The sequence below is a fragment of the Dendrobates tinctorius genome, unplaced genomic scaffold (assembly GCF_039654945.1).
Source record: "Dendrobates tinctorius isolate UK_male_01 unplaced genomic scaffold, ASM3965494v1 ptg000022l, whole genome shotgun sequence".
Classification (NCBI taxonomy): domain Eukaryota; kingdom Metazoa; phylum Chordata; class Amphibia; order Anura; family Dendrobatidae; genus Dendrobates; species Dendrobates tinctorius.
Window position 1 is genome coordinate 56,640,968 of NW_027361690.1, and position 21,861 is coordinate 56,662,828.

Genomic DNA, 21,861 nt, shown 5'->3' on the forward strand with positions numbered 1-21,861 from the left:
TTGGTGCAATTTTCTATTACAGAAGAGTCAATCAATTATAATTGGATTCAGCCCATAAATTTGTAACAAAACTAGATGACTTAGCAGTGGTTTACTAGCTGGATTAACCACACTCTCTAAATAAACCCCCGAGTGCTCAGTAAGCAGATGAAATACTGCATTACATATCTTCATTTCCTCACTATCCTCCAGATACCAACCCAAAAACACCTTCACTCTACAAGTTTTCTGTTTCCTATTCTTAGTACCTCTTTGTGGCACTCAACTTTTCATCTTCTTCCATAACTTTTTACATCATCTATAACAAGGCAGCTGGTTAGATTTCTTTGCTTTCCCATTGCTTGAATTTGCATTATAGTTATTTTTCTAAATCAGAGTATTAGGGTGTCTTACAAGAACCAGCGGTGGCAGAAGAGAGTAGCAATGCAGCCCTAGCATGATGATGTTTAGTTAAATGCAGCAAAGAGCATAGATCTTGGCTAGCCCATTCTGAAGTTAAAGAGTGAAATTCCTTAAGATAGTCCATTTATTAGAAAAGCAATTACTTTACAGTTCTGCTCATTGTTATTGGCACCCATGATGTTTAAGTACATAATGTGGAATATCTCTGAAAAAAAATTAAACAGTTTTTTGTACAGCGCACTGATGTTAAATATAAACGAGCAAAAAAGAAACAATAATTTAAAACAAAAACAATGGGAGCGAAAACAGAAAATAACATAAAGCTTGTGACTCTAGTATTGGCACCGTTTACACTAAATTAGTTTAAAAACACATTTTGACTTACCTGTGCTAATTCTCAAGTGAGAATCACCTGTGATTTTTTGTCGGTGCCCAGGTGACATGAATTAGCCAATGAATGACAACGTCAGTGTTTCAAAAAGTCACATGGTAGGCTCTGTTCCTTTGTCACAATGGTGAAGACAAAAGAGCTGACTGAGGACATCAGAACTGCTATTATAAGCAAACTCAAGACTTCCAAAGAGTATAAGGTCATTTCCAAAGACCTTGGTATCTCAGCTTCAATAGTATGCAATGCTATTAAGAAGTTTGCCTAGCATGGAACCATCAAGAACCTCTCACAATTCATTTTTGGATTCATGACAGCTCTGGCTCTGCTTTAACTTAAACGTTTTTTGCTTTCATGCCATCAAAGGTTAATATCAGTTTTCCTTGCTTGGAAGCTGATGTGATATTTGTCAGCTGATGTTGGTGGTGACCACTTCCACCATCCTTTAAATAGCCACATTATGCATCAGCTGATTGTTGGGAATAGAGTTTTTCTCTGGAGACCAGCCGAAGAGTGTGGATTTCTCTGATGTCAGAGTGTATCAGCTGCTTGAGGTCCTGTTTCCGAATCCTCTGCTGTGTGGAGCTTGCAGAAGAAGCTTGAAAGCTAGGTTTCTTTATTCCCTGTCTTTGTCTATCTTGTGCTTTTCACTACCTCCTATGTATACATACCATACCATACATACCATACCATACATGTCTGCAGTGGTGAAACTAGCATCCTTGCCTGCCTTTGCGCTAGCCCGGGTATAGTGAAGTGACAGGGATGAGGCACATGATGGCGGCGCAGGGAAGGACCCACATTGGGCATTAGGGGAACTTAGGGATAGGTACAGGTTGTGTTAGGAGGTGCCCCATGCCTCATTCACTATTATTAGGACCTTCCTCCCTCTTTTTCCATCCCATTGTTGGTGTTTGTTGTGCCGTCTGCTTGTCTGACCCTTGTGGGCTGCGACAGAACCTCCCTGGATGTGGAAGAAAGTAAAATTGACAAGAGATGTCTTCAAAGGTTGGTGCAAATGGTGGAAAAAACACCACGTCAAACATCCAAAGACTTGAAGGCCAACCTGGACCAATTTGGGGTTATGGTTTCAACAAGTACCATACGCCACACACTAAACCAAGTAGAGTTTTATGGATCAAGGTCAAGGAAGAAACCATTGCTGAAAAAAGCCATAGAAAGGAACAACTGATCTTTTCCAAAGAGTACCTTTACAAACCACGATCCTTCTGGGAAAATGTTCCGTGGACAGATGAAACAAAAATAGAGCTTTTTAGTAATGCAAGGCAACAGTTTGTTTACAGGCGGCACAAAGAAGCGTATAAGGAAAAGACACTACCAAAAGTTAAGCATGGTGGAGTGTTGTGAATTCCCTTTCTGACCTACCTCTGGTTACTACTGAAGGTAATGGAGCTGGTCAAATTGACAGAGGGGTTGCGAGTTCTCTTTCTGGGCTCCCTCTGGTGGTTACAGGAGGTAATGGAGCTGATCTGATTAACAGAGGCTTTCTGTTATGATTGGGTCACCGAGGAGGAAAGCAAGACCAAGCTAAGCCACAGAAAAGCAGAGAGGTTGGTAACTAAGCGGATTGCAGACCCCTGATCCTATCCACACAACTAGCAGTAGCCATGGAACGTACCTACAATGATTCTAGATGCCTCGACACAGCAGGAGAACTAAATAAGCCTAAAGCAAGAAAGGGGAAAACTAAACTGCCCCAGAGCAGACCCCAAAGGAATAGATAGCCCCCAAACATATATTGTCGGTGAGACAAGATGAAAACACAAACGCAGGTAGGAAAATAGGCTGAGAAAATTATGGGGCCCACACTAACTAGACAGGACACACATCATGTTACCATTGTGCTATACCAGCAACTGTGTGACTTCAAGGAATGAGACTGATACTTGACTTTATTCAAACATCAACATCAAACTGTTTTTGTCTGAGACCTGATACCTGACGCTTGACTGCTATCAAACATCAAACATCAAAATGATTTGTAGATACAGTACTTCATTGGTTCATCTCATAAGGGAAGACAAAAGATGGTTTCACTACCAGTTTGGTTCATGGCTGAGTGGTTAGGTTTCTGGTTTATGGAGTAGTACATGTGAGTTCAAGCACTGTGAAGGTAAGCTTTTTTTTTTAATGTAACATATGATATATGACTTTCTTCACCCATCAGGCTATGTGCACACATTGTGGATTTTAAGTGCTTTAGCCGCGTTTTTTTGCCAAAAAAATGCTGCGAAAACACTTGAATTCAATGGCATTGCGCAATGCTGTGCTAATGCTGCGTATTTTGTCCACGACAGAATTGCATTGCAGAAAAATACGCAGCATGCTCAATCTTTTTGAGGAATCGTGAGGATTCCGCACACATAGGAATGCATTGATCTGCTTACTTTCCGCATGTGGCTATGCACACTATTTCTGTGAGCAGCCTCCATGGCCTGTATGGGCTACCATGGCCTACAGCATCTCTGAACTTGTCTTCTAGCAAGCACATCTAGGGCATCATTGAATGGAAATTGCAAAAGGTACTGTCTGCAGCGTATCCTGATTATTTGAGTGCCCAAGTACATTCAGCATGGCAGAACATTCTTCAGACAACCATTATTAGCCTCATTCATAGCAAACAAAGGTGAGAAAGTGTGTGAAGATTTAAATCTGGCACTTATACTAGAAACTGAATAAACTGAGACATTTTTAAAAAAACATTTTTCCATTGTTTGCATATCATTAACGTCTAAAAATCCTGTGATTTTCATATGCTCATGATATTTCTTTCTAGGTATTGCAATTGCAATGTTGGGTAGAATTGAGAAGATCGATTCAAGGAGGATTAAGGTAGAATAACATTTCCTAAAAATTGTGGTTTCATGCAAATTCAAAACATTTTGAAATTCGATTCTCAGTCTGCAAATGGAAAAAATTTGTCTGGCAGGCAACAATTCCTACACTGATGAAGCAGAGAGAAGAGTAATATCGTTTTCCATTGCCAAATGAGCTTCCTATAATGCTTGCAGTATGACATCCAGTGGATTATCATAATTTGTACAGTGGTGGTCAGTACCTCAGCCATCACAAATCAGCAGTTCCCAAGGGAGCACGGACTTTATGGCAGTCATTATTCATCTCCAGAGTCAGAGTAAGTCTCGCTATTCTATAGATTGTAAGCTCTTATTGTCAGCAATGTTCCCTCTCTCCTCTTTCCCAAGTGTATTTTCGGCTGTGTGCCCACGTCACGTTATTTAAGTGTTTTTGCAGCTTTTTTTCTGCAGCGGAAACGCTTAAAAACGCTAACAAATCGCATCCCATGCAATCCTATGGGATTCCGCAGTTGCTGTGCTAATTTTACTTCTGCGGAATCACATAGTGGTAAAATCTGCAGCATGTTCAATATTTTTGCAGAATCTCGGTGATTCTGCATCCATAGGATTGCATTGAAATGCTCACTTTACGCATGGTTCCATGTGTGTGCCGCACCAGTACCACACGGATGAGTGCCGGGGAAGAAGCATTACAGTAAGCGCTGTTCTCTGGCACCGGGTGCTGAACACAGCTCTCATCATTCTCCCCTGCTCTGCCAGCGATCGACGCAAGCAGGGGAGAATGATGAAAGTTACATTTAACCCCTAAACAACTGCCGACATGCCTTTTAACTGTGAAAGTTAAGGGTACTTAAACTCCAGCGCTTTTTAACAGGGCTGAGACTTAAGATTATTGAGTCCCTCAGCGTCAGAATTTCTCCAGGATCTAGGCTGCTAGGGGTAGTTGAAACTCCAGAGAACATGATTCGGGTCGGTTTTTACCGACCCCGGTGTTGCGATCTCTGTTATTAAAGGAATAACGGTGACCGCAAAAATAAATCCGATCTTCCTATTTATTTCTCTCTCCTCTGATGTGATGGCACATCAGAGGAGAGATAAATAGTGTCCCCCAGGTCCCTTGATCACCCACCTTGTACCTCGGATGTGCCTGCAGACCCCCATGAAGTCCCCCAGGCCACCGGTTTCTTCTACCGAGAGAAAATGGCAGGCACATGCACAGTGCGCCCGCCAAGATCTGCTGGCCGGCACCCGGCAACAATAAATTTTTTCCTATTGGTTCATTTTGATCACGGTGATAGTAGGCAGTGATAAATAAAATAGTACATCAAACCCCCTTTATCACCCCCTTAAGGAAAAATAATAACATCAAAAAAATGTATTTATTTACATGTTCACATTAGAGTTAGAGTTGGGCTAAAGTGAGTTGGGCTAAAGTTAGGGTTAGGGTTGGGGCTAAAGTAAGGGTTAGAGTTAGGGTTGGGGCGAGAGTTGAGGTTAGGGTTTGGATTATTTTTAAGGTTGGGATTAGGGTTTGGGTTGGGATGAGGGTTAGGGGTGTGTTAGTGTTAGATTTGTGGTTAGGGTTATGATTAGGGTTGGGATTCGGGTTAGGGGTGTGTTGGGGGTTAGGGTTTGAGTTAGAATTGGGGGGATTCCAGAGTTAAGGCACATTAGGGGCTCTTCAAACGCAACATGGCATCCGATCTCAATTCCAGCCAATTATGGGTTGAAAAAGTCAAGCAGTGCTCCTTCCTTTCCAACCTCTGCCATGCACACAAACAGTGGTTTACCCCCACATATGGGTTATCAGCATACTTAGGACAAATTGGACAACAAATTTTGGGGTCCAATTTCTCCTGCTACCCTTGGGAAAATAAAAAATCGGGGGAAAAAATATCATTTTTGTGAAAAAAGATATGATTTTTTATTTTTATGGCTCTACGTTATAAACTTCTGTAAAGCACTTGGGGGTTCAAAGTGCTCACCACACATCTAGATAAGTTACTTAGGGGGTCTAGTTTCCAAAATGAGGTCATTTGTGGAGGGTTTCCACTGTTTAGGCACATCAGGGGCTCTCCAAACGCAACATGGCATTCTATCTTAATGCCAGCCAATTTTGCATTGAAAAAGTAAAATGAAGCCCTCCTTCCAAGCTCTGCCATGCGCCCAAACAGTGGTTTACCTGCATATATGGGGTATCAGCCTACTCAGGACAAATTATACAACTTTTTCATTGCAATTTCTCCTATTACCCTTGGTAAAATAAAAAAAAAATTGGATCTGAAGTAAATTTTTTGTGAAAAAGTTAAATGTTCATTTTTTTATACATTCCAAAAATTCCTGTGAAGCACCTGAAGGGTTAATAAACTTCTTGAATGTGGTTTTTAGCACTTTCAGGAGTGCAGTTTTTAGAATGGTGTCACTTTTGGGTATTTTCTATCATATAGACAAAAAATGGCGTTGTAAAAATGAGAAATCGCTCTTTAGATTTTAACCCTTATAACTTCCTAATAAAAAAAATGTTGGTTCCAAAATTGTGCTGATGTAAAGTAAACATGTGGGAAATGTTACTTATTAAGTATTTATGTGACATATCTCTGTGATTTAAGGGCATGTAAATTCATATTTGGAAAATTGCAAAATTTTCAAAATTTTCTCCAAATTTCTGCTTTTTTTCACAAATAAATGCAAGTCATATCAAAGAAATTTTTACCACTATCATGAAGTACAATACAGTATGTCACTAAAAAACACTGTCAGAATCACCGGGATTCATGGAAGCGTTCCTGAGTTATTACCTCAGAAGTGTAAAAATTGGCCTGGTCATTAACATGCAAACCACCCTTAGGGTAAAGGGGTTAAAATTTCTAAGACGGCAGTCCATTACAACAAAGTCAAGCAGCAGACATTGGGGACAACAAAGCTACAGACCGGCAGAGGGTAAAAACAACTCTCCACTGGCCGGGATGACTGTCATCTTATTCGAATGTCAGTCAGCAACCACAGGATGACATCAAGTGACCTAAAAAAGGAATGTTAAACGGCAGCTGGGATGAAGTGAATGGCAAGAACAGTTCATAACAGGCTCCTAGAGGCAGGGCTTAAGTCATGTAAAATTAGAAAAAAAAACTTTCATCAATGAGAAGCAAAGGAGAGCCAGGCTGAAGTTTGCCAAAGACCATAAGGATTGTACCATAAAGAACTGGAGTAAGGTAATCTTCTCTGATGAGTCTGATTTTCAGCTTTGCCCAATACCTGGTCGTCTAGTGTTTAGACAGAGACCTGGAGAGGAGTACAAGTCACATTGTCTTGAACCCACTGTGAAATTTGGTGTAGGATCAGTGATGATCTGGGCATACTTCAGCATGGCTGGAATTGGGCAGGTTAATCTTTGTGAAGGACGTACTGTATGAATCAAGCCACATACAAGGTTATCCTGGAAAAACAGTTGATTCCTTCTGCTCAGGCAATGTTCCCCAACTCTGAGGAATATTTTTTTCCAGCATGACAATGCGCCATGCCATACAGCTAGGTCAATTAATGTGTGGATGAAGGACCATCACGTCAAATCCCTGTCATGGTCAGCCCAATCTCCAGATCTGAACCCCACTGAAATCCTCTGGAATGTAATCAAGAGGAAGATGGATAGTCACAAGCCATGAAACAAAGAAGAACTGCTTAAATTTTTGTATCAGGAGTGGCATAAGGTCACCCAAAAGCAGTGTAAAAGACTGGAAGAATGCATGGCAAGACACAAGAAAGCTGTGATTAAAAATCATGGTTATTCCACAAATTATTGATTTCTGAACTTTTCCTGAGTTAAAACATTAGTATTGTTGTTTCTAAATGATTATGAACTTGTTTTATTAGCATTATTTGAGGTCTGCAAGCACTGCCTTTTTTTGTTATTTTGACCATTTCTTATTTTCTGAAAATAAAAAAAATTTTAGTGCTTGGAAATTCGAAGACATGTTGTCAGTAGTTTATAGAATAAAAGAGCAATTTACATTTTACTCAAAAATATACCTATAAAGAGAAAAATCAGACAAACTGAAAATTTTGCAGTGGTCTCTTAATTTTTGCCAGAGCTGTAGCTCTGCTACATACTCACACTCATTCAGCTCTGCTAAGTGAACACGCCACATGCACAGTCTGCGGCACACTGTGTATTCAGTACCACATTTTGAAGCTCATTTCAGGTTTGTGCCTGATAACATGATTTGATAGGTCCTTCAGCAAGTAAGGAGCTGTAGCTTTCATGCAGCTTTACTAATATACAGGACCTCCTCTTCTCCTCTCCTCTGCCCAGCACTGATTGGACTGATCAGTGTCATTCAGGAGGACAGAGAACTGCATGTTTCTGGAAATACAAGATGTGGTCATAGGAAGCTGCCTCCACAGTACAAGACGCACTATAAGATGCAAAAACAGTATATTGAAAGGTAAAGTGAATTGTGTTGTTCAAAACTACCACTGATCCCACTAAAACCAAGTCATCAAACAGTCATGTTGATGTAACAATAAAAAAAGTTATGGCTCTTAGAAGGGGATAAAAAAAACATAAAAAAATTGGCTTCCAGGGAGGGGACAGACTTTATGGAGGAATAAAATGAGAAATAGAAAACCAAAATGAGAATAAGAAAGAGCAACTAAATATTTTATACATTCTTTTAATTGTTTTTTTCATCATCTAATTGTAAGTAGATTGGTGGGGTTGGAGATCTGAGACCCTCCAATAATTGCTCCAAAACCCCATGTGAAAAGAGAAGCTTGGGAGACAAGAGAGCACAGCTCCTGCCTGAGCGCACAGAGCAGAGAATGGACACAATAGAAAACATAAACTACAAAGCCTTTCTATTGAATCACTACTCCGCTCTGTGTGCGTGCTCAGGCAGAAGCTGTGCGCTCTTTCACAAGGGTTATTTGAGAGATTGGTGGAAGTCCCAGGACCCAGACTCCCTTACAATTAAGGATGTAAAAAAAATGTTTTAAAAGGTTTTGTTACCCTTTAAAAATTTAACTATTTCCCCTCTATTGTTGTCCTAAAGGCTCTGGCCCTTTAAGACCTTCAGTTCTTCACATACAGCAGTGAGTAGTTTGACTCCTAATAGATTTTGGCTTCTCTTTGAGACTTGCTGTTTCTGAGCCAGGAGAACCCACTGGACTGGGGAAGGTTATCAGTAAGACGTCTGTGCACACTGGGTTGATATTTGTTGCTGGATGGATTTATGGCAGCAATGTTAGTTGTCCCTCCTGTGTATTATGGAACAGCAAAAGGTAAAAGTTCATTGTTATACTGAAGATTATACAATCAGCAGTCAGAAGGAAGGTGAATTCCGGTACTCACATCCTGCTGTTACTCCAGGGTGTGACTACTTATGACTCTCTGTGAATGTAGTCTGAGACATAGACGACCCCTTTAAAGCAGATGTCTCCACCTATAGTTGGGGTACATACTACATAGGGAACTCAAGGCTGATAAATCATAGCTTTCCTTATAGAGTACATTTCAAGCTACTTGCTAGAGGTGAGCCTTTTTTTTTTGCTTGATTCACGTTTTACTTACTCAACACCCAGAATACAGTGGTCAATTCACTTTTCAAGTTTTGGATTTGGTCTAAGAATTCTTTGGAGAATTGATTTAACAAGTTTCAGATTCACAACTCAGAAAGAACTGGAGAATTAATTAAAGGAGTTTCAGATTCACCACCTAGAATGCATTAGGGAATTGATTTAAAAAGTTACAAATTTGCTTTTGGTGAATTTATGAGAAAAATAGTTTAACTGATTTTTTCATTCACTCTTCATCCCTCAAGATTAGTAGAACTCTGTCTCTTAGTATTGGGAGACATTCTGTGTTGTGATATTGATATAATGTAAGTGTTGGGATTAGAGTTGAGCGACTTTGGTCGGATCGGGTTTCCTGAAACAAAATTTGTTTCAGATGAAACTGGTCCGACTAGGGCAAAAAAAGTCGGAGTTTCGTCCGAAACCCGACCTCAGTGCAAGTCAATGGGAAATAAAAGTCGGCATTGAGCGGATGATATTCATTAGGGTGATGACTATTTTAAAAATTTTGCAAAACGAAAATGAAACCCCTTACATTGGTGGAACAATTCCATACAAATGACATTAGTATCATCAAATTTGTAAAATATTCAAAAAAGTCCCCCCTCTTTTTCATTTCAAAATTTAAAAAAAAAGATTTTTCGTGTTTTAATTTAAATCTATAAAGAAAATATCTTTCTAAGTTGTAACAAAAAGTGGTATTTTATTCACATCTAGAACATTCTGGAATATTTTAAAATATTTTGTAATTTAGTATTATCTTTTCATTTTCAGTGCAAAGCTTCAAGTTTTACGATCAAGAAGTGCAGGACAGGTCATTCAGAAAATGTCTTCTAGAAATTCCAGCAACAGTGTAAAGGCAAACAGGTCTATCTGGACGAGGAATCTGCCCTCCTATTCTCAACATAAAAGGGATCCAAGTATTCCATATGTTGAAAAGCTCTCCAATCTCACGCGGATGCCAACGAACTGCCAAATTCTTGGAAACTTCAGTTTTCTGTTCAACAGCGAGAAACGGCGAAGGCAGAAGAAGAAGGCAATTAAGTGAAGGCGCACAGGTTGGTCGAGGAGTCATTAATTGACATTCCCAGATCTAACCAAAATGCTGAACATGCTGTAAAACTGATGGAGGAACTACATGCGAAATCGAAACAAATTGAATTTTTGAATCTAAAATTCATAGGAAAAAATAATTTTTAAGCGCTTCTTTTGTACATATTGTACTTATAATTAACTGTTTTATACCGTATTTGTTAAAAAACGAATAATAAAAGTTGCTTAGTTATTACTATTATCGTTTCAATAATGCGAAATTGCATGTCCTTTTTTGGGGGAAAAAAACAATTTTTGCCTTATTTCATTTGAATGAAAGGGGGAACTTTTTTTTAAAAAACAAAAAAATGCAATACTTATTCTTAAATAACCCATAAAAGTTCCTCCATTGCACATGGTTTCATAAAAAAAAAAAATTTTGTCATCACACTAATATTCATCCACTCAATGCCAACTTTTCTTTCTCATTGACTTGCATTGGGGTCGGGTTTCGGACGAAACTCCAACTTTTTTTTGCCCTAGTCGGACCAGTTTCATCTGAAACAAATTTTGTTTCATGAAACCCGATCCGACCAAAGTTTCCATATTAAATGTACCTTCATTGTTTTGCTGCCTACAGCCTGAATCTACATATGTGCACATTCCAAAAAGAACCAGAAAAGCCAGCGAATAAACAGTTGTGCTCAAACTTTTGACTGTTACTGTATATTTGAAATAATTCTCAAAATTTAATCTATCAATTGCAGAGTTCTTGCACACAATCTATACATACTATTTACAGCTCACTTAAAAAGTATTCAAACCCTGTGGACTTTTCCGTATATTTTTCATGCTACACTCACAAACTTAAATGTTTTTTTATTTGAATTTTATGTGCTATGCTAGCACAAAGTGTCAAGTATTTGTGAAGTTTAAAGGAAATTATACATTTTTTTAAATAATTGAAAAAATACTTAATGATATAAATCTGAAAATTGTGACGTGCATTTGCATTTAGACCCCTTCAGTCAATACATTGTAGGACCACCTTTCACTGAAATTACTGCTTGTTTACAACTAGATCAGTGAGATTGGGTGGGAAGGGTCTGTAAACAGCAATTTTCAAGTCTTGCCACAGATTCTCAATGGAATTTAGATTTGGACCTTGGACCATTCAAACACACATGAATTTGATTTCATCTAAACTGCTCCAGTGTTGCTCTGGCGGCATGATAAGGGTCATTGTTCTGTTGGAAGGTGAACCTACACTCCAGTTTCAAATCTTTTGCAGCCCCTAAGAGGTTTACCTTCAGGCTTGCCCTGTGTTTTTTAGCTCCTTCCATCTTCACAACAACTCTGATCATCTTCCCTGTCTCTAGCGAAGAAAGGCATCCCTATAATGATCCTGCCACTACCATGTTTGATGGTGGGGATGGTGGTATCAGGATGATGTGCAGTGTAAGTTTTCCAGCACACATAATGCTTGGCGTCTAGGCAAAAAAGATCTACTTTGGTTTAATCTGAACTGAGCACTCTCTTAAATATACTGTGTCCCCTACATGGCTCTTTGTAACTTGCAAATGGGAATTCTTACAGCTTGCTTTTAAAAAGGTCTTTCTTCTTACTCTTATGTAAAGGACAGACTTCTGGATCACTTGACTAATAGTTGTCTTGTGGACAGATTTTCCCAACTTAACTGTGGATCTCTGAAACTCCTTCCCATGTTGTTTGTTTTGGGTCCAGATTTTAGACACAGCTAACTGTGAACAACCAACATTGCGTGATGATTTACCCTCTTTTAAGAGTTTGATAATCCTCTCCTTTGTTTCAATTGACATCTCTCGTGTTGGAGCAATGATTCATGTCAGTCCACTTGGTGCAACAGCTCTTCAAGGTGTGCTCACTCCTTTTTATATGCAGACTAACGAGCAGATCTAATTTGATGCAGGTGTTAGTTTTGGGAATGAAAATTTACAGGGTGATTCCATTCCCTCAGAATTGAGTGATTCCATAATTTTTCCCCTATGCTTGGTTAAAAAAAGTAACCACTACTGACTACTAGAGTTGAGCGACTTTTGGTTTTTTAGGGTCGAGTTTCGTTTCGTGAAAGATCGGCCGATTATAGGGAAAAGTCGGGGTCGTCCCGAAACACGAAACCCAATGTAAGTCAATGGGGAATAAAAGTCGGCAGTGAGAGGAGGACAGGAAACACACCTACAGTGCCCATTTGAATGCCAAAAGCATCAATTCTTCTTACTTAAGCTTGTCAACCTTAATTAACTTCATAATACAAGTTATGCACTGAAAAATGGGGGTTATTTGGCTAAAGTTGTGGGGAGGTAGGGCTGGCTCCAGGTTTTCATGTGCCCTGGGCGAAAGAGCGCCCCTTTAACACATACCACAACTCATCATGCTCCGATACGGCAGAGAAATAGCGGTATAGTACAATGAAAAATACTTCACTTTTTACATCTCATGACTAGGCCCATCTATTTCTCCATACAGAATCATTGGTCCCATATAATGTTTGAAACAGTATATGATGAGCTCCACATAATGCTACAGTATATGTTGGTCCCCATGGATGAAGCTCCACTGTCTTATGGGCCCAAATAATGCTCCAAACATAATGGGCCCCATTTCTAATGCTCTAGTGTATAATGGGCCCTGTAAATGCTGCTCCAGTGTCTGATGTCCACCTTTGGAATGTTCCAGTGTATAGTGGGCCCCATCTATCATTCTCCAGAGTATAGTGCTCCCCAAAAATTGCTGTCCCAACATTGAAAACAATCAAATAAGTCTCCTCGCTAGGGAATCCCTGTACTAGTCTGGACTCCTCGTCGTCCCCATCTTCCAACTCACTGCACAGTATTTCAACCTTGCAAGTGCTGTGATCCTGAGCAAGCAGGGGGGGCCCACTCGTTGGCGACGGCACTGGCACAGGGCCCCTGATAGTACGGTGGTGTGTCTGATGGCGGGTGGGCCGAACCTGCACTTTCATCTGCAGCTTCCTCTTTGTAACCGTGTGAGATGGAACTGTATATGGGAAGGGTAACCTGAGTTTCATCAGGGTCAGATTCAGGCCGTGTAGCGTGCGAGGGGAATGTAGTGGTCTGGGTCAATGTACCAGCAGATTCATCGAGCAGTGGCTGGGCATCAGTGCGCTTGTGTCGCCCCCTGGAGTACGGTCGCCACAGTGGCATTACCTTCCTCCTAGGGAGTGTGATGTCATGCTTGGGAGCAACGAAGGATCTCTCTAGCAGGTTAACTGATTGGGTGGCGTTATTCCCACTAGTCATGACCCTCCAAACAGCGTTCATGAAGGCAAAGTGTTTGTTTTACATGAACAGTATGGTTGCAAAGCTGAACCTTAAAGGAATGTCCAGAAGGGCACCACCAGGAGTGGAGCCTACGGTTAAATTCGACTCCACCTGGGAAACCTCAACCATGCCAGCTACAGAACAGATGCACACATTGCAAGCTTAATTCCGTTAACGAACGAGACTCCATCATGCCCCGCGGTCCGAGTCCGGCTTACTAGAGGGACACGTGAGGCTCTGGCACATGAGATTGGCTGCATGTGCGCTACACTGAAAAGGCCAGCGTTTGTCGCTTACAGATGCAGATAACCCGCTGAACAATGTTAGTGATGGGGATCACTGATTACAATTATTACCCGCGAACGATGATTTCCCAGTAAGTGCAGGTCAACCGCAATTCCGGAATTAGGCCTAACCGTCATTCCTGAAAAAATGAAAAACTTACGTGTGCAAACCACAGGTGCTGTAGCTTGCTAAACAGCTCGCCAGCCGTTCTCACGCCCAGTATGGATTACACGTGATTGCACAAAGGTGAGAAAGGGTACCGTTTCCCCGATAACATGTATGGATAGCGTACACATTCAAAATATATGTCTATACATCAGGAGGCAGGCTCAGACGGTGTTAGGCCCAGTATGGATTGCACGTGATTGCACAAAGGTGAGAAAGGGTACCGTATCCCCGGATAACATGTATGGATAGCGTACACATTCAAAATATATGTCTATACATCAGGAGGCAGGCTCAGACAGTGTTAGGCCCAGTATGGCTTGCACGTGATTGCACAAAGGTGAGAAAGGGTACCGTATCCCCGGATAACATGTATGGATAGCGTACACATTCAAAATATATGTCTATACATCAGGAGACAGGCTCAGACAGTGTTAGGCCCAGTATGGCTTGCACGTGATTGCACAAAGGTGAGAAAGGGTAACGTATCCCAGGATAACATGTATGGATAGCGTACACATTCAAAATATATGTCTATACATCAGGAGGCAGGCTCAGACGGTGTTAGGCCCAGTATGGATTGCACGTGATTGCACAAAGGTGAGAAAGGGTACCGTATCCCCGGATAACATGTATGGATAGCGTACACATTCAAAATATATATCTATACATCAGGAGGCAGGCTCAGACGGTGTTAGGCCCAGTATGGATTGCACGTGATTGCACAAAGGTGAGAAAGGGTACCGTATCCCCGGATAACATGTATGGATAGCGTACACATTCAAAATATATGTCTATACATCAGGAGGCAGGCTCAGACGGTGTCAGGCACAGTATGGTTTTGGCGGCCCAGATTACACAGCGGAGGAACAGGGAGAGGTAAAGATTGCAAATGCTGGGGCCCTGCCCAAGCAAGGGGGCCCACTCGTGGGCGTCGGTACTGGCACTGGGCCCCTCATAGTACGGCGATGTGTCTGACGGTGGGTGTGCACCACCACCGTCAGAGACACTTGATTGCACTATGAGGGACTCTGTGCCAGTGCCCGCGCCCAAGAGTCAGCCTACCCACCTGTCCAGGGCAACGGCACTCGCACGGTGTCGTGCGCTAGGTGGTGACCCCGGCCATGGGGGGGGGAGGCAGCACAGTTAGGGAGTTTTAGAAAGTGGCATATGTTGATGTTGGACATTCAGCTGATGCAAAAGGCGAAATAGGTCAAGTCCCAGGAAGAGGTGGACCAAAGCAAGCCATTTTTCTGTCACCCTATGTGTCATCAGGGGAAGGTGGGACAAAATCCTTGGAAACCCATGCGTGGTTCATTTTAATGAAGGTTAGATCATCCACATTTTGGGTTGACAGACGGGTCCTTTTTTCTGTCAGGATTGATCCAGCTGCACTGAAGACTCTTTCCGATAGCACACTTGCAGCTGGGCAAGCGAGCTCCTGTAAGGTATATTGTGCCAGTTCAGGCCAGGTGTCCAGTTTAGCGGCCCAATAGTCAAAGGGGAATGACCTGTGTGGGAGAACATCGATATGGGAGGAAAAGTAGTTTGTAACCATAGTTGACAACTGCTGTCTCCTGTCACTTTCCATCGATGCAGTATTACCAGTTGTGTGAGCGGTACTTGAAAAATCAGTCCACAACATTGTCATGAAACCCCTGTCTCCAACGCCACTTCTGCTGTGTGCACCATGAACACCTCTGCCAAGCTGCCCCCGGCCCGTACAGCTCGTGTGAGGACCATCACCGCTGCTGTGTGCTGGGAACGCCTCAAGCAACCGATTTACCAGAGTTGCTAATTTATTAGCCAATATTAGGTCAAGGTTCTCCTGTGGCATGGTGTTTTGTAATTTGCCTTTATAGCGTGGATCCAGGATGCTGGCCAACCAGTAGTCATCATCGTTCATCATTTTGGCAATGCGGGGGTCCCTTTTTAGGATCTGCAAGGCATAATCTGACATGTGGGCCAATGTTGCACTGCGAGTGCTGGGTGGGGGAGCACTTTCTGGCAAATCCACATCCCTCCAGTCACGCACAAACCCTGTACCCGACCTTGCCACGCCAACATTTTCACTTGCCCCATGAGATGCATCCACCTCCCCTAAGTAATCATCCCCATCATCATCCTCCTCCTCCTCTTCTTCCTCCACCTCATCCAGGAGAGGTCCCTGAGCAGACAATGGCTGAATGTCATCAAGGATTCCATCCTCCTCTTCCTCCTCATCAACATTGGCTGCAGACGCCTGCTCCTTAAGGTGCGTCAAAGTTTGCATGAGCAGACGCATAAGTGGGATGCTCATGCTTAGGATGGCGTCGTCTGCGCTTACCAGCCGTGTGCATTCCTCAAAACACTGAAGGACTTTACAGAGGTCTTTCAGCTTCGACCACTGCACACCTGTCAACTCCATGTCTGCTCTTAAAGTGCCTGGCCGTGTATCCTCCCACAAATGCATTATGGCCTGCCTCTGCTCACACAGCCGCTCCACCATGTGCAGGGTGGAGTTCCACCTTGTTGCAATGTCGATAATGAGGCGGTGGTTAGGAAGGTGGAGCAATCGCTGCAGCTTCTGTATACAAACGGAGTGTACAGGCGGCCGGCGGATGTGCGCGCACAGTCTTCGCACCTTATGGAGCAGGGCTGTTAACTCCGGATAATTTTTGAGGAAGCACTACACCACCAGGTTCAAGGTGTGAGCCAAGCAAGGTATGTGGCTGAGTTTTGAAAGGGCTATGGCTGCCACAAAATTACGGCCGTTATCACTAACTACCTTGCCTGCCTCAAGATGTACACTGCCCAGCCATGACTCAGTTTGTCGCTTCAAGTATTCGGCCAGCACCTTGGCGGTGTGTCTGTCGCCCAAACACATCATCTGCAACACAGCCTGCTGACGCTTTCCACTAGCTGCTCGATAGGGGGACACCTCGAGTGCAACAGTGGCAGCTGCAGATGGAGTGCTCGTACAACTGCGCTCTGTGGATGAGCTTTCGCTTCTGGAGGAGGAGGAGGAGGAGGAGAGTCGAACGCCTACAGCCAACTGTTTCCTATACCGTGGGCTAGGCAGCACTGTCCCACCACCGCTGTCCCCTGTGGACCCTGCATCCACCACATTAACCCAGTGCGCAGTGATGGACACGTAATGGCCCTGGCCATGCCGACTGGACCATGCATCAGTTGTGAGGTGCACCTTTCCCCTCACTGACTGCTTAAGTGCATGGACAATGCGATCTTTTACATGATGGTGGAGGGCTGGGATGGCTTTGTGAGAAAAGAAGTGGCGACTGGGTAGGTCATAGCGTGGTACTGCATAGGCCATGAGTTCGCGGAAAGCTGCGCTTTCCACCAACCGATAGGGCATCATCTCAAACGAGATTAGTTTGGCAATGTGGGCGTTCAAACCCAGTGTACGTGGATGAGAGACTGAGTACTTTCTTGACCTACTCATAGTGTCTGGGAGGGTGAGCTGGACTTGAGAGCTGCATATGGTGGAAGTAGCGGTGGACAGGGCGGACTGAGAGAGGGTTGATGATGGTGATGGAGTTGGTGTTCTTTCTGATGGCCTAGATTCAGTCTTTCGTTGATATAACAGTGGGATTCCCTGACTGCTGTGGCCTTGCACTGACACCTCAACATTTGCTGCTGTGCTAACCGGTGGGCTTACAGTGGGGGAAACAATGTAGCATTGCTGACTACCTTCTTTGTGATCAGTTGCACATGTGGCACTTGAGGTTTGGTGTTGTGTCCACGCTTGCAAGTGCATGGTGGTTAAATGTCTAAGCATGCAACTGGTATTCAAATTTTTCAGATTTTTCCCTCGGCTAAAGGTCTTTGCGCACTTCTTACAGATAACCTTGGCCTGATCATGAGGATTTTGTTCAAAAAAGTGCCACACTGCACTCTTCCTACTTTGGCAGACATTTTGTGGCCTAGCCCGCTGTGCTATTTTGACCGTCTGGACAAGCTGTCCAGCAACTCTTTTGATTTTTGGAACCTGTCTTTGGAGTGCTCCGGGCCTGCCAGATAACAGCTGTTGCGATGTCGATGTCTGCTGTGGATGCTCCTACATCTGAGCTATTGGAAGCAGCACCCTCTTCCCCCAATGGATGCCAATCTGGGTCAACAACTGGGTCATCCATCACCTCCTCTTCAATGTCATGTGCACCTTCCTCTGTGTCACCGTGTATGGTGGTATAGTGTGCGGGAAGGGGCACCTGAGTTTCATCAGGGTCAGAATCTGGCTCTGTACACTGCGAGGACAATGTAGTGCTCTGAGTGAATGTACCAGCAGAATCATCTATCAGCGGTTGTGCATCAGTCCACTCCATGTCAAATTCATCTTGGCCTGGGTAATTCACCATTCACTTGATAATCCAGGCATGGTATGTGAAAACAGCTTAATGGAGTAATCAGTAGTATGGCCTGCGTCATCCTTCAATCTTGGTTGGGGTGAAGGACACAAGGAAAGGTGTGGTTCATGAACATGAGCCTCCAATGACGACTCAGTGCTTTTACTTTTTACAACTTCAGAAGAGGAGGCGATAGAGCTGGAGGCTGAGTCAGCAATGCAAGACAAAACTTTTTCCTGAAGCTCTGGCTTTAAAAGCGGTTTGCCAACTCCTAGAAATCTAAGCCTTCGAGGCCTTGTGGAGCCAGACGATGACGCAGGCTCAACACCTCCTGCATTCGGTCCTATTTTGCTCTTGCCACTACCATCAGATCCACCATCATTACCAGCTGCCAACCCCCGCCCAATTCCACGGCCTCTTCCACCAGCCTTCCTCATTTTTTGTAGAAATGTAGACAAAATCCAACAAACTAGATAGTAATGTAAAACAAGGTACAAGGTGTCTATAGGACAGGGGAGATTTTGAATTTCTGCACACACTTGTGGACACTGGACACTTATGGATTGTGTGAGGCCCACTGAATATCAGAGCGCTATGTCACAGGCTCGATGGCACAGGTGTGAAAAAAGTGACTACAGGATAAGGGAGATTTTGAATTTCTGCACACACTAGCGGACACTGGACACTTTTGGATTGTGTGAGGCCCACTGAATATCAGAGCGCTATGTCACAGGCTCGATGGCACAGGTGTGAAAAAAGTGACTACAGGATAAGGGAGATTTTGAATTTCTGCACACACTAGTGGACACTGGACACTTTTGGATTGTGTGAGGCCCACTGAATATCAGAGCGCTATGTCACAGGCTCGATGGCACAGGTGTGAAAAAAGTGACTACAGGATAAGGGAGATTTTGAATTTCTGCACACACTAGTGGACACTGGACACTTTTGGATTGTGTGAGGCCCACTGAATATCAGAGCGCTATGTCACAGGCTCGATGGCACAGGTGTGAAAAAAGTGACTACAGGATAAGGGAAAAATATTCAGGATTGAGAGTCCTCAGTAGTTGATACCTTTTAATGGCTAACTGAAAAGATGGTAACACATTGCAAGCTTTCGAGACTACTCAGGTCTCTTCATCAGGCTAGACAAATACAAAATCTGAAGTCACATATTTATGCACAATACAGCCTAGAAAAAATGCAATAGATAAGACAAGTGACGTGAAGCAGAACTATCAATATGGGAGAGGGAGAAACATAAATATAAACATTGGACCAGTTCATAGATAAGGAGTCTGGATGTTTTATGTCCCTCTGATTGGGGTCTAGTTCTGTGTTGTGATGCCCCCACACGGTTTTAAAAGGAAATTCCTTAATTGATGTAAAAAGACATAAATCCATGCGACACATTCATTCCAGCACTGAGAGTGTCAAAGTTCGTCATAAATTTGTACTCCCAAACTCGTCTTTCTCTCTGAGAATTGAAGTTACCTTTCAATACCAGTAATTTCATATCCACGCTGCTGTGATCAGGGATACAGAAATGTTTTGCCACAGGTAGATCCATTCTTTTTTCTCTTATTGTGTGACAATGAGCATTCATCCTTGTTCTAAGCTTTTGCCCTGTCTCCCCCACATACAGACCCCCAGTTGGACATTTAGTACAAATAATTAAGTACACCACATTAGATGTAATGCAGGTGATCCTGGCAGGTGATCCTGAATATTTTTCTATCTACTGGCTAACACGGTACAAAGATATACATCTTTCCTGTACAGGATAAGGGAGATTTTGAATTTCTGCACACACTAGTGGACACTGGACACTTTTGGATTGTGTGAGGCCCACTGAATATCAGAGCGCTATGTCACAGGCTCGATGGCACAGGTGTGAAAAAAGTGACTACAGGATAAGGGAGATTTTGAATTTCTGCACACACTAGTGGACACTGGACACGTTTGGATTGTGTGAGGCCCACTGAATATCAGAGCGCTATGTCACAGGCTCGATGGCACAGGTGTGAAAAAAGTGACTACAGGATAAGGGAGATTTTGAATTTCTGCACACACTAGTGGACACTGGACACTTTTGGATTGTGTGAGGCCCACTGAATATCAGAGCGCTATGTCACAGGCTCGATGGCACAGGTGTGAAAAAAGTGACTACAGGATAAGGGAGATTTTGAATTTCTGCACACACTAGTGGACACTGGACACTTTTGGATTGTGTGAGCCCCACTGAATATCAGAGCGCTATGTCACAGGCAGAAATTGGCTAGTGTATCACAAACTACAAGGTGTATGTAGAATTGGGCAGAATAGGAATCTCCCTAGAGTGTAGGTCTGTAAGAACGGAACAAGTCCTCCACTTATCCTTCCACAGTGACACACAGATAGCTTCACTGTGGCCGTGATAACAGCCGTTACACGGTACTGAGAGGAGCGTGCACGTACACGGCTGTCTGGTGTACGTAAAATTGTCAAGCTCCGTGTTTTTTAAGTATACGGACTGACACACGCTGTCTCTCTATAGTTTTGAATGTGATCAAACAGCAAATATATTTAACTGTTTGAAAGCTCGACAAAACTAGTAGGTGCAGGTCTGTAAGAACGGAACATGTCCTCGACTTATTCTCACAGAGTGACACACAGATAGCTTCACTGTGGCCGTGATAACAGCCGTTACACGGTACTGAGAGGAGCGTGCACGTACATGGCTGTCCGGTGTACGTAAAATTGTCAAGCTCCGTGTTTTTTAAGTATACAGACTGACACACGCTGTCTCTCTATAGTTTTGAATGTGATCAAACAGCAAATATATTTAACTGTTTGAAAGCTAGACAAAACTAGTAGGTGCAGGTCTGTAATAACGGAACATGTCCTCGACTTATTCTCTCAGTGTGACACACAGATAGCTTCACTGTGGCTGTGATAACAGCCATTACACGGTACTGTGTGAGGAGCGTACACCGCTGTATGGTGTGAAAAAATGCTCGCTCAGTACCTCAGCAGGACAAAAAAAAAATTGGGATTGCTTTTAAAAAAGCAGTTTGCAGAGCAGTGGGTAAACAGCAATGCAGCTGTCAGGAAGCCTTAGAAGGCAGCCTAACAACCAACACCGCTGATCCACCACAATATAGCCTCCCCTTGCACTGCACACACAGTGACTGGTGTGTTGTACAGGCAAAATTGCTAGCAGCAGAAGCAGTTTTTTTTTCTTCTTCCCTGCCTAACGCTCTCCCTAAAGAATCAGCAGCAGCAACCTCTCCCTATGCTAAGATCGGCAGAAGTAAGATGGCGGTCGGCGTGCACGCCCTTTTATAACCCCTGTGATGCCCACCAAAGCAAGCCAATCACTTGCATGCCCTTCTGAAAGATGGTGGTGACCCCTGCCTATGTCATCACGTTGCCCACAGTGTCCGTGGATCCTGATTGGCTGAAAAAGAGCGCAAAACAAAATTTTGAAACGCGACTTTGGCGCGTAAGTCGCCGACCTCGTGGCCGACCTCATCCTAGGG

At 43.1% G+C, this 21,861-nt stretch overlaps 1 pseudogene; it reads left to right on the forward strand.

The window, feature by feature from the left end:
* Nucleotides 1-21,861, forward strand: part of LOC141084415 (piwi-like protein 1) — a 105,619-nt pseudogene that overhangs the window by 11,080 nt on the left and 72,678 nt on the right.